Source organism: Elephantulus edwardii, unplaced genomic scaffold, assembly GCF_000299155.1.
Source record: "Elephantulus edwardii isolate Elephantulus edwardi_28Jun2011 unplaced genomic scaffold, EleEdw1.0 scaffold00016, whole genome shotgun sequence".
In the NCBI taxonomy this organism is placed as follows: Eukaryota; Metazoa; Chordata; class Mammalia; order Macroscelidea; family Macroscelididae; genus Elephantulus; species Elephantulus edwardii.
Genome location: NW_006399766.1, coordinates 19,645,128 through 19,658,938, shown reverse-complemented (window position 1 = coordinate 19,658,938; position 13,811 = coordinate 19,645,128).

Here is a 13,811-nt window from a genome sequence, read left to right as displayed (position 1 = left end):
GGTTTAGAAGAGGCTGTGGCACTAGGAACATCACAGCCAATGTTAGATAGATCTTGACTGAAAGCATAAAGTACCAGAAGAATGTCTATTTGTGTTTCATTGACTATGCAGAGGCATTTGATGTGTGGATCACAACAAATTGTGGCTAACTTGAAAAGAATGGAGATTCCAGAACACTTAGTTATGCTCATGAAAAACCCATACTTGGATCAGGAAGCAGTAGTCAGAACAGAGCAGGGAAACACTGCATGGTTCAGGATCAGGAAAGGTGTGTCAGGATGCATCCTATCTCCATACCTTTTCAATCTATATGCAGAGCAGATCATTCAGGAGACTTTATGAGGAGAAATGTGGCATTAGGACTGGAGGAAGACTTTTCAACAACCTGTATTATGCAGATGAAACAAGCTTGATTGCTGAAACCGAGGAGGACCCGAAGCACTTGCTGCAGAAGGTCAAGGATTGTAGTCCTCAATATAGATTGAAGCTCAACATCAAGAAAACAAAGATTCTCACAACTGGGCCAATAGGCAGCTTCATGACAGATGGAGAAGAGATTAAGACTGTCAATAACTTCAGCTTGTCCACAATCAACACTCTTGGCACCAGCCGTCAGGAAATCAAAAGAAAGAGATGGGTGGGTATTTTAAATTACCAGATGTTTTCCGAAAAGGTTAACTCCCTTTCTTCCACTGCTGTTCAGTTGATTCCAACTCAGCAATAATTTAGGACAGAGTGGAAAGGTCTCATGTTGCTGCTGTTGTTGTGCTGTGTATATGTGTGTGTGAGAGAGAGAGAGAGAGAGAGACAGAGAGACAGACAGAGAGAGACAGAGACAGAGAGACTGTTAAGGAGATTGAGAGGGGATAGTAGTTTGCTCAGGAGTTTGAGGGCCAGGGTCCTTTCCGTATGTGATCAGGCCTTATCACGATATGATCAAGCCTTATCACAACATAGGCTTGGGGCTAAATAATTTGGGGAAGGCAGGGAACTGAGATATTCTCCATTCCTAGTCTGTCTTAATCTGGGAGCACCTCACAGACAAGTGCTGAACCCAAAAGAGAAGGTGATAGACAAGTAGACATTCACCTGTCTGTCAATCCAAAAACAGACAGAATCCACCAGCTGCTTCACTAAATAAAGATGGACAATCTTCTCCTGTGCGATTTACAGTCTCTGAAAACTAGCTGGAGGGGAAGCTCTAAGTCCATTCCAACTTGAAAGGACGTAATAACAATCTTCATGGAATCAGACTGCCACATCTTTCCCATGGAGAGGATTGAAGCTCAACACCAAGAAAACTAAGATTCTCACCACAATTGGCCCAATTGGCATCATGATAGTTGGTGAAGGATTGAGATTGTTAACAGTTTCACCTTGCTTGGCTCCACAATCAGCACTCTTGGTGCCAGCAGCTAGGAAATAAAAAGATTAAATGCTTTGGGGAAAGTCTACCATCAGGGACCTTGCCTAAGTACTGAAGAGCAATGATGTCAATCTAGAGACTAAGGTGCAACTGCTCCAGGCCATAGTCTTTTTACTTGCTATGCATTGAGAGCTGGACAATGATTAAGAATATTAAAAGAATCGATGCCATGCACACCCATATTTATTGCAGCTTTGTTTACAATAGTGAAGAGTTGGAAACAACCCAAGTTCCCATCAACAAACGAATGGATAGAGAAGCTGTGATATATTCACACAATGGAATACTTCGCTGCATTGAAAAACAAGGAACTTATGCAATATTATTCAAAATGGGTGACCCTGGAGGACATTATGCTGAGTGAAGTATCTGTCACAAAAGGACAAATACTGCATAGTGCCACTGTTGTAAAACGGGACTGACATCGGGGTTGGGAGGAGACTGAGAAAGATGGGTTCAATAATATATACTGCATTGAAACAGACGAGGGAGAAAACTGTTTAAAAGGGGTATGTGATTAGGTATTATTGTCATGACCAGAGTCCAGAATGAAGGCTGCATAGTGGAGTGGACCTGGGGGGGAGGGATTGTAAAACAATGAAAGAATTTTTCTTTTACTTTTCCAAGAGGGGAGTATACTGGGGGGAGGGTTGGGAGGGGAGAAAAGTGCAACAATGAATGAATGGAAATGAAACACAATGAAAAAGAAGAAGGAAAAAAAGAATTGATGCCTTTGAGTTGTGTGCTGGAGAAGAGTACTGAATATGACATGAACTGCTGGGAGAACAAACAGGTTCGTCCTAGAGAGGGTGAAACCAGGCTGCTCCTTGGAGGCAAGGATTTTGAGGCTCTGTCTGACATACTTTGGGCATGCTACAAAAAAGGACCAGTCCTTGGAGAGGGACATCATTCTTTTTTTTTTAAATTTTTATTTTTATTATTTTTTGTGTGTGTGTGTCTGTACCGTCAAATCAGATCTGACTGGTACAGGAGGAGATTGTCCCTCCTTCCCTGGAAGAGCATCTGGTGGATTCAAGGGACATCATTCTTGAGAGGATGGAGGGACAGCACAAGAGAGGAAGATTCTCAATGAGATGGATTGACTCAGTGACCAGGATAGTAGGGGTAAGTGTGTCAGAGACAATGAGGTTGGCTGAGGATAGAGCAGGGTACAGAGCTTTTGTACATAGGATCACTATCAGTCGCAAGTGACTCAATAGCACATAACAAGACAAAGTTTCCCATCTTCTGGTGGACTCGAATCACCAAAGAGAGATAGTAGCCTTTGGATTAGCAGTGCAACTGCTACTACTAATCTCTACTAACTACTCTTGCTATTAGATGCCATCAAGTTGAGTACAAGTCATAGCGACTCTATAAATAACAGAATTGAACCCTGTCCTAGCCTTACGCCAACTTCACAATCTCTGACACACTTGAGCCCATTGCTGCAGCCATTCTGTTAATCTGCTTGGTTGAGAGTCTTCCTCTCCTTCACTGCCCCTCCCCCTTTCCAAGCAGGATGTCCCTCTCCAAGTCATAACTTCTAGCAACAGGTCCAAAGTATGTGAGACAAAGCTTTATCATCTTTGCCTTCAAGGACCACTCTGGCTGTGCCTTCTCCAAGACAGATCTATTTGTTCTTTTGGCAGTCCATGGGATATTCAGTACTCTTCTCCAGCACCATAGTTCACAGGCTTCAATTATTCTTCTGTCATCATTCATTGCCCAGCTCTCAGCAGCATAACAGGTGATTGAAAAGAATCAGGTGCACCTTAGTCCTCAATCTGAAATCACTGCTCTTCAATAACTGGGAGAGGTCCCAGACTGCAGACTTTCCTGGTGCAATAGGTCTCCTGATCTCCTGACTGCTGTTACCAAGTATATTGATTGTGGATCCAAGGAAGATGAAGTAGTTGATAGTTTCAGTCCCTTTTCCATGTATCATGATGTCACCTATCAGTCCAGTGGTGAGGATTTTGATCTTCTTGATGTTTGATAGATGTAAGACTATAGTCCTTGATCTTCTATAAAAAGTGCTTTAGGTTTTCCTCATTTAGAGCAAAAAAAAAAAAGAGTAGTTGGTGGCAGGCTCTCACTACTCTCGTTAAGTGTCATTGAGTTGAGTACAATGCATAGTGACCCTATGATCAACAGATCTGAACCCTGTCCTATCCTGTGCCATCCTTATTGCCAACTACTCGTTATTCAGTGTCACTGAGTTGCCTGTGACTCATAGCGATCCTATGGACATTAGCTCTGAACCTTGCCCTATCCTAAGTCAATCTCAAAATCTCTGACAGATCTAATACCATTTCTTCAGTTACTGAGTCAATTAATCTCATCTTGAGTCTTCCTCTCCACCCTTACAAGCAAGATATTCTTTTCCAAGAACTGGTCCCTCCTGGCCACGTGCCCAAAGTATGTGAGATGGAGTTTCAAAATCCTTGCCTTCAGGGAGCAGCTTAGTTTCACCCTCTCTAGGATTGAACTGTTTGCTCTCCTGACAATCCATGGTATGTTCAACACACTTGCCCAACCACAACTCAAAGGCATGAATTCTTCTTTCATCATCTTTAGTCATCATCCAGCTCTCTGATGCATAGCAAGTAATTGTTAACCTTGACCAGATGCACCTTAGCTCTAGACTGACATCATTGTTTTTCAGCACTCTGGAGAGGTCCCTGACAGCCAATTTTTTCCAATGCAATTCGTCTTTTGATTTCCTGGCGGCTGGTACTAAGCGTGTTGATTGTGGAGCAGAGCAAGCTAAAGGTATAAACAGTCTCACACTCTTCACTGTCTATCATGATGCTGCCAATTGGTCCAGGGATGAGAATCTTTGTCTTCTTGATGTTGAGCTTCAGTCCATATTGAAGACTACAGTTCTTGACCTTCTGCAGCAAACGCTTCAGGTCCTCTTCAGTTTCAGCAAGGTTGATGGTGCAAACCATTTGCTATAGTGCTTACAACAATTATATGGATAATTAGTAAAGGTGGTTAAAGGTATTGATAGAGTCCGCGAATGGTCATTCCGTGCACCAGCCAGATCCACTTACTGTTCTATGTTAAGTACACTCTGTGCAATTAGTTGTTGTGTACCGCTGAGTTGGAACCAACCCATAGATGGCCCTTCAGTGGATCTTTAGCACGGGAGGAGATTGCCTATCTTTCTCCCATGGAGCAGCTAGTGGATCCAAACCACGTATCTTTGTGTTAGCAGCACAGTTCCTTACCACTAAGCTACCAGAGCTCCCTATGTGACATATTGCCTCAGAAAAACCACTGTAGGGTCAGGTATGGGCCAATTCTGACTTGACAGTACAGAACAACAACTGGGCCAATGGGCAGCATCATGATAAATGGAGAGAAGATTGAAGTTGTCAACAACTTCATTGTACTTGGATCCAAATTAAACACACACAGTAGCAGCAGTCAAGAAATCAAACAGGATGTTGCATTGGGGAAATCTGCTGTCAAGGACCTCTCCAAAGCACAAAAGAGCAAGGATTTCACTTTGAAGTTTCAAGTGTTCCTGGTCCAATCCATGGTCTTTTCAACTGCTTCCTTTGCATCTGAAGATTGGATATTAAATAAGGATGACAGAAGACGAATCCATGACTTTGAATTGTGGTATTAGAGAAGAATACTGAATATCTCATGGACTGCCAAAAGGACAAACAAGTCTATGTTGGAGGAAGTGCAGTAGGGTCCTTCTTAGAACCAAGAATGGTGAAACTCTGTCTCACATACTTTGGGGATATTGTCACGAGGGGCCAGTCCTTGAAGAGGGACATCATGCTAGGAAAGGTGGAGGATCAGAAAAAGAGAGGAAGAGCCACAACAAGATGGACTGATACAGTGACTGTAACAATTGGAAGCATTGTGGAGATCATGAGGATGGTGCATGATAGGACAGTGTTCAGATCTATTTCTCAGAGGGTCTCTACTGGTTGTAGTCAACTTGATGGCACATAACAATAACATATATGTTTACATATTTTTAGAATGCAGAAGGTCAAGGACTGCAGTCTTCAATATGGATTGAAGCTCAACATCAAGAAAACAAAGATTCTCACCACTGGGCCAATTGGCAGCATCAGTATGCATGGTGAAGAGACTGAGACAGTTTACTTGGCTCCACAGTCAACACTCTTGGTAAAAGCAGCCAGGAAATCAGGAGACGAATTGCATTGGGAAAGTCAGCTAGCTGTCAGGGATCTCTGAAGAGTACAGAAGAGCAACGATGTCAGGCTGGAGACTAAGATGTGCCTGATCCAGGCTATAGTCTTTGCAATTATGTGCTATACATTGGAGAGTTGGACATTGAATAGGGATGATAGAAAGAAAATTGATACTTTTGAGCTGTGGTGCTGGAGAAAGAGTGTTGAATATACCATAGACTGCTAGAAGAACAAACAGGTTTGTCCTGGAGAGGGTGACACCAGAATGCTCCTTGGAGTCAAGGATTCTGAAGCTTTGTCTGACATACTTGGGGTATGTTCCAAGGAGGGACTATTCCTTGGAGAGGGACATCATGTTTGGGAGAGTGGAGGGACAGCACAGGAGAGAGAGAGAGACCCTCGATGAGATGGATCAATTCTGTGAGTGGAGTGGTGGGAATGAGTGTGTTTGAGATGGTGAGGTTGGCACAGGATAGAACGGCATTTAGGGCTCTTGTACATAGGGTCACTATGAGTTGCAAGCGACTCAATGGCACATAACAACAACAACAATTAAGATCTTTGTCCTTTTAAAATTGAATTACTTGGTTTTTGAATCACTGACTTATAAGAATTCTTATGTATTCCCAACACAAATCTTTTAGCTGATACACAATTTGATTTCTCACTTTGTTCATGATATCCTTTGGAACACGGAAATTCTTAATTAGTGAAGATTAATTTATCACATTTTATTTTTTTTTGGTTTTGTGCTTTTGGTATTATATTTAAGAAACCATCGCACATACTCTACTTTGGTGAATAGTGACTCACTGAAAGCTTGTGAGCAGCCGTCTAAGGTACAACTATTGATCTCTCTCTCTCTGGAACAAAGAAGAGGGAAGAAAAGTAAAGATGTACCGAAACAATTAGTATAAAGGATTAAAGGGCTTCATGAATCTCAATTTCCACAACCGTGAGGAAAGTGTAGATAGTGATTGGCTACTACTACTGATTGCTCTGAAAGGGATCACGGTAGAAGTTCCTGGAAAGAGTAGGAGAAAATATGGAGCAAAATGGAAAAAACTCACAAAAACATAAAAATTTCCAGATTTACTGGTCCAAGAGAGACTGGTGGAATGCCTCAGACTAGCCTTTAGTCATCCTTGAAACCTGAAACAAAACTCATACCCATGATTCAAACAATACACATGCCTACAAGGTGACCAAGGACTCCAGTGAGGCATGCACTCCTTAGAATACCCAACAATGAAACGTCAAAAGAGCACCATTCAGTCAAAGACAGAGCCCTGAAGTCAGGCAAGGGTAGCACAGAAAGATTAAGGAAGATGAGAATTATAGGGAACCCCCCCCCCCGAACTCCTCAAACTCATTGGTGTCAAGTAGGATATGACTCAGCTGACCCTCCAGTGGGCTTCCAAGGCTGTAAACCACAAGGGAGATTACCCATCTTTCTTATAGAGGTGGCTAGTGGATTCAAGCTTTCAAAGCAGCTTGATCTTTAGGTTAGCAGAGCAACTCCCAGACTACCAGAACTCTCTGATTACACTTTGGGTCTTATATGTGTGAATGACTGAATGGAAAGCCAACATGCTTTTTAAACTTCTATTCAAATGACAATTTAAAAAAAAATATGACCCAAGTGCCCATTAATGAATGAATGGATTGTGAATCTATAGTACATTGATACAGTGGAGTACTATGCAACACTGGAAAATCTGAGAAGCATTGCTTAACATGGATGAACCTAGAGCTCACCTAAGGTACCTTATTTTTAAAAGCTCAAGAACTTCCTTTTTAGACCTACAAAAGACTGAAAAAACAAAAGTGGAACAAGATAATGACAAACACATACAACTAAGAAATGTTTAGTATACATAGTATATAACAAAATGATCACTGTAACTTATGAAGTGGGTCTGGCCCTTGGAGAGCGAGCCAGCCAGCTCCTGAAGAGAGCCACCTCGTGTGTAAGAGGAACTTTATATAAGCCACTTTCCTCCATCTCCTCCTCCAGTATACCTGTAAGTAACACCTCCAATGCCCTTTTCTTTGTAACTCACAAGTTTGTCCTCTCTAGGTTTGCTCTCTTTCTTACAGGTAACCTGAACACTGAGGCTTGTTCCAGAACCTGAACGCTGAGGCCAGTTACAGAGACACAAGGGAAATATAACTGCCAGCAAAGGAAGTGAAGGTAGATGGAGCCTCAAAGTTTAGCCAGCCATTTCCACTGGACTCATTTATGCAAACACCTTTCAGTCCAGAGGGCAGAAAATGTCAGAAAAATATCTTCTAACTGAACAAGCTTCAACTCAAGACCACCAGTAAAGTGTTAAAATGGGCTCCCTTCCCCTTCATCTCAAAGCCCCTGTTCAGCATGAAGCAATGAAGCAGCCATAGAGTCTGTGCCCCTATTCCCAAAGGAGAAACCCCCAAATGAAAAAGACACTCTCTTTGCAAAAAGAAAACAAACAAACAAAAGAACAAACAAACAAAAAACCCTAGGAAGAGGTATGTTAAAAAAAAAAAAAGACATAATGGTGGGAAATGTAGAGGGTCAGCCCTCAACAAGATGGCTTGATGCAATGACTCTAATAATGGGCTCTAGGGTAGCAATGATAGAGGGGATGGTGCAGGATCGGGGGGTGGATCGATAATGAGTACAGTATTGGAATAGAGGAGGGGAAGAGTTGTTTGAAAGGAATATGATTATGCATTATACGTATGAAGACAGTCTGGAACAAGGGGAGCATTGCAGGATGGGCTGGGGAGGGGGAGAGAGGGAGGGAGAAAATGTGTAACAATGAACAATTTTTTTATTATTATTATTTTGTGTGCGTGTACCTTCAAATCAGATCTGACTGGTACAGGAGGATATTGCGCCTCCTTCTCTGGCAGAGCATCTGGTGGATTTGAACCGTGTTCCTCTGGGATTGCAGTGCAGCTTCTTGCCACTAGCCCACCAGAGCTCCCCAATTATTTTTTTTTTACAACCAAACAACTTAGAGGTGTATTGGTCTGAGTTCAACCAGGAAGAAAAAAAACCCCACATGGTTAATTTGAACAAGGAAAGTTTAGCATAACAAATAAGTAAGGAGAACTCTAAAGAATGTGGAATAGAAGACATAGTACATAATGTTGTTGACCTTCATTACCACGATTGGCACATCACTGTCACAGTCTTCAGCATCACAGCAACCACGAGTTACCTCTGTACAGCAACGCACAGACCAGTGCTATATACCACCTAGAAGAACATTTGACAGGAAAACAATTTGAACCTGGCCAAGGGCCGCAGATGAAAATCACCCACCTTTGGCTTGGTAGCATAGCTTCCTTTCCACTAGGCCAACATAGCTCTCTCTTTGTCGTTGTCGTGGTTCTTGTTGTTTAGTGCCATCGAGTCGTAGACGACTCATAGTGACCCTATGACGTTCGTACATAGAGTTTCCGGAGGCAAACCATTTCGAAAGTATTACTACATAATAGTTGTTGTTGTTGTTATTGTTTAATGCCGTTGGGTCGTAGACGACTCATAGCGACCCTAGGAACGAACAGCCTGACCACTGTTCACATAATGTTGTTTGTTGTTGTTATGTGCCGTCGAATCGCTTGCGACTCATAGCGACCCTATGTACAACAGCCCTACACTCCGCTCTGTCCTGTGCCAATCGCACTGTCTCTGACACTCCCATCCCAATTATCCCAGTCACTGAATCAATCCACCTCATAGAGGGCCTTCCTCTCCTGCGCTGTCCCTCCACCCTCCCAAGCATGATGTCCCTCTCTAAGGACCGGTCTCTCCTCACAACATGTCCAAAGTATGTTAGACGGAGCCTCAGAATCCTTGCCTCCAAGGAGCCACCGGTTTAACCCTTTCCAGGACAAATCTGTTTGTTTTCATAAATATAAAAATAACATGGCATAGTCTGTAGGGAGCTGTGCGGCTCACTGAAAGCTCACATCTCTCTGGCAGTTCAAACTTGCCAGCTGCTCCATGAGAGAAAGAGGGGCAATCTTCTGTGCAATTTGTTGTTGTTGTTGTGTGGCCTGGAGTCAGAACCAACTCATAGCAGACTACTCAGTGGGTTTTCAGAAGCAATAAATCTCATGAGAGATTGCCCATCCTTATCCTGCAGAGCAGCTGGTAGATTCGAACCATGTGCTTTTGGGATAGCAACCCAACTTCTTACCTCTAGGCCACCTGAGCTACCTTCTGTGCAATTTATAATCTCTGGAAACCCCTCTGGAGAGTCGGCTCTGACTCCACAGCAATGACAGTGTGTGTGTGTGATTTTTGACAAACAGCTTTTTAAAAACTGGTTTTTGTATAATCATTCACATACATTCTGTTTTATAATATTAATTACAGATGATCAATGCCTTTAATGACCACATCTCATCAAATCCTCACTGCACCTTGCCTATTCTCCAGCTTGGAAGAAGTGCAACAGAGCGTTCCTTAGAGGTAAGGATGAGACTTCATCTCACATACTTTGGGCATGTTGTCAGGAGGGGCCTGTCTGGAAAATAACATCATGCTGGCAAAGATGGAGGGTCAGAGAAGGAGAGTAAGACTCTCAAAAAGAATAATTGACTGTGGGGGGGGGGGGGGCGCTCTGATGGCCTAGTGGCAAGAACGTGCACTGCAATCCCAGAGGCACACGGTTCATATCCACCGGGGAAGGAGGGACCATCTCCTCCTGTACCAGTCAGATCTGATTTGACGGTACACACACACATACATAATAATAAAAAAATTTAAAAAAGAATGATTGCCTGAATGGTAGCAAAAAAAGGGAAGCACAAGAGAGTCTGTGAAGTCTTCTTCTCTCCACTCCAGCGGTTTTTTTTTTTTTTTAAAAAAAAACAAAAACAAACCAGCTGGAGGGTCAGTTATGGGTCGGTTCTGACTCTTCGGCAGGAAACAACATACGTAGTTTCCCTATGAGTTAATAGGGACTAGGCAGGGCCTAAAAACGTTATAACCTCTAGAGCTAACTGTTGTTGTCAAGGTAGAGGCCCCTCCACTCCCACCACTGCACATACTTCTGGGGCTGAAATCCAGCCCCTTGTTGGAGAAGTTGCTGCGGTGCTGAGCTCGTGGAACTTGCTGGACATCTGCTCTCTGGAACTTGCTGAGCATGTGTCCTTAAAAGTACTGGCTTCCTGTTCACAGGGGAGGTGTCTTACTAGAGGCACTCTGCTGCAAAACCACCCAAGGGTGGTGCAGGCGGTTGGAGGAAGTTGCCGCTCTCCGTGCATTTGGGAAGCCAATGTTGCGGAAGGCGGGCTCTGAGAACGCTGGGAGCTGGGCTGGAGCCTATGAAGTGAACGCACAGGAAACAGGAAGTAAAAACCCTTCTTCCTGTCATGCCTTCCACCACTGTCTACTGGTAAAATTCTAAATCACACAAGCAAAGTACAAAATATTTTTAAAGACTCCAGGTTAATTTTCTTTTTTTTTTTGGGTGGGGGTGTTTTAGAAATTTGTTTGTATATAATCTTTCATATACATTCCAGGTTCATTTTCACATAGCAGACAATAAGGGAGCTGAATCAGTTTTACTGCTATAGAAAGGTCATGATGTTGGATTGCTTTCTTATAGATACTGAGTTAACTCAAATGTTGGCAGAAATTAAGGTTGAAGGTCAAGTGGGGCTCTATTTTTCTGATACTTGAAAACAGAATCTTTATTATCTCATTCATGAAATCTCTGATTAGAATTGGGTTACTTCTGATTGTTCTTGTTATGTACCATAAACACACCTGCGACTCATAGCAACCCCTATGTACAACAGCTCTGAAACCTGCTCTATCCTGAGTCATTCTCACTGACTCCAACACACCAATTCCCATTACCCCAGTTGCTGTGACAATCTATCTCATCCGGGTCTTCCTCTACTGCACTGTCCCTCCACTCTTCCAAGCATGATGTCCTTCTCCAAGGACTGGTCTCTCCTGGCCACATGCCCAAAAATTATGTGAGACGGAGCTTTAAAATCCTAGCTTCCAAGGAGAAACTTGGTTTCACCCTCTCCAAGACAGATCTGTTTGTTCCCTTGGCAGTCCATGGTATGTTCATCACTCTTCTCCAGCACCACAATTCAAAGACATCAATTTTTCTTCTGTCATCTTTAGTATACGCACTGTGTACATTAACAGGTCTGTATGGGGGAAATGCACAGAGGGTTTTTGGTGTTTGTTTGTGTTTTTTTTTTTCACAGAGGTTTTTATACCATTTACAGTAACAGCTCAGAGGACAACTTCAAAAATGGAAGAATCTGAAGCATTAGACTTACTTGGAAATAAGCCTATCTTTCCCTCACCAACTATTTAATAGTGGCAAATGTTTAAAGAAATAACACTGGCAATCAAAATACAATCATTCCGTACACTGCCTCCCCCTGTCTCCCAGCTTCTAAAGAACAGATCTTTTCCAAGTTTTAGTTCCTGGTTGTTGTTACGTGCTGTCAAGTTACCTGTGACTCATAGCGATCCTATGTACAATATCTCTCAACTCTGTCCTATCCTGAGCCAATCTCACTGTCTCCAATACACCTGTCCTGTTACCCCAGTCACTATGTTAATCCATCTCATCTGGGGTCTTCCTCTCCTGTGCTATCCTTCCACCTTTCCGGGCACAATGTCCAAGGACTGGTCCCTCCTGGCTACATGCCCAAAGTTTATGAGATAGAGCTTCAAAATCCTTGCCTCCAGGCAGTAAGTTAGTTTCATCCTCTCCAGAGCAGACCTGTTTGTTCTTTTGGCAATTCATGGTATGTTCAGTACTCCTCTCCAGCACTATAATTCAAAGGCATTATTTCTTCTGCCATCCTTGTAGTCTCAGCCTAATGGAAAAATGGAAAAAATCATGTTTTAGCAATGCATCCCCATGGAAAATAGCAGTTTGCCAAGAGAGGATTCTTACTAAAAGAATAGGGATGGCTATTTTCCAGTAAATTTGGAGAGAAAGCCAAATTTTTACCCCAAAATTGAGGGAACAAAATTGGTTTTTTGTTTTGATCTGGAGACAACTGAAGCAACCTGTCAAGAAAAGAAAGCCTTCAATAGGTAAGATGGGTGTGGATCAATGTTCACTGTGATTTTTTTTGTGAGATCTTCCCCATAACAAACAACTTAAACTATGAAAAACATGTTCCAGTCCTTCAATACCTAATCTATCATTAACTTTCATCCTTGTTTTTCTCAGATTCATGTAACCAAGTGCCTGGCCTTGGCCTGGGTATGGTTATAATATTTTTTTGACCATTATGGCTGTGTGGCAAGATTTGAGATCAGGGAGTGTGATACCTTCTATCTTGCTTCTCTTTTTCAGTAGTGTTTTGCTTATTCAGGGATCTCCATTCCAGATAAAATGAAATCTTAACATTTTTTTTTTTTTGTGATTTTAATGAAAGTTTACAGAAAGGTTAGGTTTTCACTCATTCATTTGATGCACATTTTCCTCCCTTCCTCCTTCCCCAAATAATTTTGAAATGCACTTCTTGTTTCAGATGTTAATTGTCATACATACAAGGCCTAATCATGCATTCCTTTCCAATAGTCCCTCCCTTCTGTTCCAGTGCAGTGTTCATTATCTACGCATTCTTTTCCTGTTCACTGCTCCTGTCTGTGTCAATTCTATTTTATAACAGAGGTCTTATGCAGTATTTGTCCTTTTTTGACTGAGCTAGTTCACTGAGCACAATCTTGAGGGAAGATCCAGTGGTGAATCTCATCTTTGTCCAATTTTCCATCTGTGTTCAGATCTCGGATTTTTTTTAAGAAAAGGGAAAACATCAGATTTAATTTAAAGACAAAAATCTGAAATTATTTGCAAAATATCTGTTATTTTTGTGATCACATTTATTTGAATGATTGCAGAAAAATGATAATGCCATTTTAGCCTAAGACCTTGTAATTTATCTGCTAGTTAGCTCACTTCAGGACTGGAAGACTCACTGGTCACTTCTGAGTATCAAACTTTATGCAGGTTTCTCTTTTGACTATATTTTACATTAAAGAGACTACTTTACAAAGTCTCTTCCCTGTGGTATATTCGCACAATGGAATACTATGCTGCATTAAAAAACAAGGAACTTATGCAATATTATTCAAAATGGTTGACTCTGGAGAACATTATGCTGAGTGAAATATCCCAGTCACAAAAGGACAAATATTACATGATGCCACTGTT